Below are 4,407 nucleotides of genomic sequence, written 5' to 3'. Positions count from 1 at the left end.
AAAAGAAAAGGGAAAGAAAAGGGAAAAGATGGGAGCTAGGGAGATGGCTCAGTAAAATAAGTGCTTGCCTGGCAAGTGCAAGAGCCTGAGTTCAATCCCTGGTTCCACAAAAAGCAAAACAAAAAGGAAAAAAGAGTAGAAAATATAGAAATATAAAGACAACCCCCTGGAGAGATCTGAAAATTTGTGGAGAAAACAAACAATTTTCTTTAGGGCTATATATAATTTATTATATTATAAAAGTCTGATTCACAGTCTACAACAGGGTAAAGAGATTGTAGGAGGAAAAAAGATGCTAACTAACACACAGAGGAAACACCTAGAACAAATAAATACATACTTAAAGCCCAGCTAATGTTTAAAAAGAAGTGAAGCTAGACTTTCAGAATTGGTAAAGTTGATGTAAAAGAGGAATAAGAGAAATCAAAACAACCCAAAAGCTTCACCATCCCAATTACAAAAATTAGACATCATTTGAAAGAGCCTTAAATAATATTGTCAAAGGACACATATTGACTGACATTACCATAGGAACTACTATTTACCCAGAGGCTTTTAATATTGTTTTTGTCACATCTTAGTTTAGACAAGAAAGTCATGCTGTTGCTTGACAGTATGCCACATGCACTGGCACCATGCTCATTTACTCTGCCTGTCTTGAGGTCATACAGTTTCTAAGTGGTGGAAGGCTTTTTGCTTGTTTGTTTGTTTGCTTTTCCTGAAAGAAATTTAGACAAGATGTCAAAAAAGCAGAAAAAATTTGTTTAATAAGAGTCGTCTTTTTAAGAACTAATTTGTAAAAGTAATTTTTTCCAACCTGAAAAGTTGGAAAAGAATCATCAGTAATCTACATAGTTATAAACTCTTTCCTATGTAATCAAGAAAAGTATAAGAACTCCGTCCTCTTTGTCTAAAAACTGACTGATGATTTTGCCAGCTTTTCTAAAGGTGGACAATTAGCAGTTGCTTTAACTCTGGTGTATTACATTTATGCAAATAATTAAATGCTTTTCTTCAGAATATTCGATGCTACATGTACTTGTGATTTTGCCTGATGCCCCTGGAAGAAAAAAAAAAAAAACTACCAAGCTTTTGCTTCTAGATATAGTAACAAAATCCAATGAGATTGTAGAGGTTAGAATTGAAAATTAAAAACCAAAGTATAGGAAAAATAAATACATAAATGTTCTTCAGTGAAATAATGTGATAAATGAAAGGAAATATAAAATGTTATGTTGATAAAACTAAGCAAGGTAAGAAGATTAATAAAATTACACATTATTGATAAATAAAGATCATAGTAAATTAATTATAGTCATAAAAATGGATTGGAAGCCCTCTTCATAATTCTATGATGATGATTTCTAAAATTCTGAGTAAAGTTTTATATTTCTAATTAGCTAATTGCTGGAAATAATGCTCTCAAAGGTGGCTTGTCTGGATATGTGCACTAAGGGCCAATAACATTAAGGAACTAGAGCTTAAGGAAGATCAAATGCATATTGTCTACAACAAAAATTACAAAATGTTGTTCTGATATAATATCATGATTTATCCTCTGTAAAGCTGCAAAAGATTAAGCTGGGTACAGTGGTGCACACCCACAATCCCAGCACTCTCAGAAGCTAAGGCAAGACTTTGGAACATTTGAGCCTAATCTAGGTAACTAGATGACTGAATAAGGCCAAATTTTCAATAAAAATGTTCTTTAAAAGGTCTAAAAAGATCTGGAGATTTTTTTCAAAGATCAGTATGAAGGTCCCTGGATTTGATCCTAGTACTGAAAAAAATTGAACATGTGTGACAGCACAGATGTTTTCAAGACTGGATCAAAGTTATTCTTTTACTAATTTTGTGATGGCTTCATATTGTGATATCATTACTAAAACCGTAGTCCTACCCAGACAGGAACAGTAATGGGAACCATCATTACTTACATCTATTGAGGGCCTCCTATATGACCAGTTGCTGTCATGTGTGTATAGATGACCTCCAAAGCCTCATGCAGTCATGGAGGCAGCTTCTAGACTTTGCAATGGAGTCATGGTCCAAGGCTTGAGTTATATCAACACTGCACTAGTTGACAAATGAAGAAACAGAGGCACAGAGAAGAAGAAAACTAACTTAGTCCAGCTCACCCTGCTAGAAGTTCTGCTCCAGGCTGCAAGCTCTGAATCTTACTGCACTATGGTAGCGTGTACACCATGGTAACTGCGTACTACTGTTGGTGACGCTCCCGGTCTCGTTGGAATTTTTATCCTGATGTCTATCTCTAGACTTTTCTCTTTTTGATTCAGAGAATATGGTGCCCTGAAGAATCACCAAGACATTTATGGACATTTTCAGGGGTTTTCTGTGGCACTATCATTTCTTAACTGTGACTCAACCCTCTGGGATGAATTTAATACTTATGTCATTTGACTTCTGCATACAATTAGATGCATAAAAATTCTTAGCCACATTTGCTAGAGGAAAAAAAGAAACTGCCCACACTTGGAACATAGTGTGCTGTAGGTGGGAACAACTCCCCATATTAAACTCTAGTTAGTTAGAATTTTAGGGCACTATGTTAGCATTTTCTTCCTTGAGGATACTGCTGTTGGGCAACTCAACAATAAGGGAGAGTTGTGCAAAGGGAGAAGAGCCCCACAGGATTACATGCAACCAAGACTTTTCAAGGCTAAATAAGCAATATTAGAGAAAATGCACATGAGCTTACTATTCAGGTTAAATTTTTTCTGTGCACTGTTAATTTCATTGCTTTTGCATATATGACTTTTCTAAGTAAAATTCATTAACATTATCCTTATTTTCAAACAGGGCATCCTTAAAGTACTTCACATGCATGAGGGGCAATGGTAAAACATGTCACAGTTCCACTGTGCGTGTGTTCAACACAAAAATCCTGTTGAAAGTCTATTGCAGTAATGCCGTGATAACTGCATTAATTGGATCATTTGGAAAGAATCAACAACCCATTTCAGTTCTTTCCTCCTTCCCTTCCTTTTTTCTTTTCTCTTTGTTCCTCTTCTTTTCTTTTTTCAGTACTACCATTTGAGCTCAGGGCCTTCTTCACACTAAACTACACCCCTACCCTACCTTTTAAAATTTTCATTTTGCCAAAGGACCTTATTAGGTCACTAAGCTGCCCAGCCTTGGCTCAAGCTTTCCATCTCCTGCTTTAGTCTCCCAGAGTGCTGGGAGGATGTGTGTGCACCACGCCTGCCTCGCTCTGCACTTGTATTTGTGTCTCTACGTGTGCCAGACTACTTGCTAGGTGCCAAGAACACAAAAATAAAGAAAGCACTTTCTTATCTTTAGAGAGCTCATTGTCACCTGCTCAGCTAAATAATCTTATGTCTACATCTTGTATAGTGCTGTGGCCACACTGAGATCTAGGTGGATATCTTCCTCATGTCCCTCTAAATTCATAGGACCTAGGTGAAATAGCATTGAGTTTTGCTCAGAAACTGATAGAAATGTGAAGTTTACTGTTGTGTTCTCCTTGGTAAAATATAGCACGATACCTAGTTGCTAGGTTACTACATAAAACACAGGCCCCCAAACTCTAACCGGGAAGAGCAGTTAGCAATTAAGTAAAGGAAATGACTAGTGGCTTTGAAACTCAACATGCTGCCCATGAATTGCTTTGCATGGCAAGGCCTCTTGGTTACTTAGGCAACTTTTATCACTAAGGAAGTAGTTTTGGTGACTAATCCTCAGACAAAATGACTTCCTTCAAATCTGAGTACGCAGTAACCTTGCCATTTTGCTTCTGTTTTATTTCATTTGGATTAAGACAGAAAAACTACCTTTTGAGGGCATAGGTTTCCTACTTAAAGGTGTGTTATTCACTGTCTGGTTCATGGCCTGTAATGTAGTAGACTATGGTGAGTAAAAGGTCAGTGGTTCCTGTCATATATAAATATGTTTACGGTATTGTATTTTCTAACTAAAAATATCGTATCTCACATTAACTCTTATTGCCGTTTATTTTGTGTTGAATGCAAAAGTCTTATTTAAAAGACCAGCCACACTTATGCTTCTTAAAACAAAATACTGAGGTGCTTGATAGAGCATAAAATGCCTTATTTTTGCCTCAAAGAGATGAAAACTAGAATTACAATCTCCTCTAAAAAGTTGTCTAGAGATGGCAGTTCCAAAAATGAAGAAATCCTAAGGAAATTCCTTTGCCAGATTCTCTTTCCAGATATTCTGTCTACTTGTTTGCTATGCCAATAACATTTACTGGCCATTTATTGTTTTTCTGTATAAAAATAGTAGAGTAGGGCTGGGAAGATAGTGGCAAGTTCAAGGTAATAAGTTTGATCCCCAGTACAAAAAAAGAGAAAAAAAGTAGTTGTAGAAAAGATAGTTATTGGGGCTGGAGAGATGGCTCAGTGGTCT

The sequence above is a fragment of the Octodon degus genome, unplaced genomic scaffold (genome assembly GCF_000260255.1).
Source record: "Octodon degus isolate 3935 unplaced genomic scaffold, OctDeg1.0 scaffold00220, whole genome shotgun sequence".
Taxonomy (NCBI): domain Eukaryota; kingdom Metazoa; phylum Chordata; class Mammalia; order Rodentia; family Octodontidae; genus Octodon; species Octodon degus.
The sequence above is the reverse complement of the archived record's forward strand: the minus strand, read 5'-3'. Positions refer to the sequence as shown.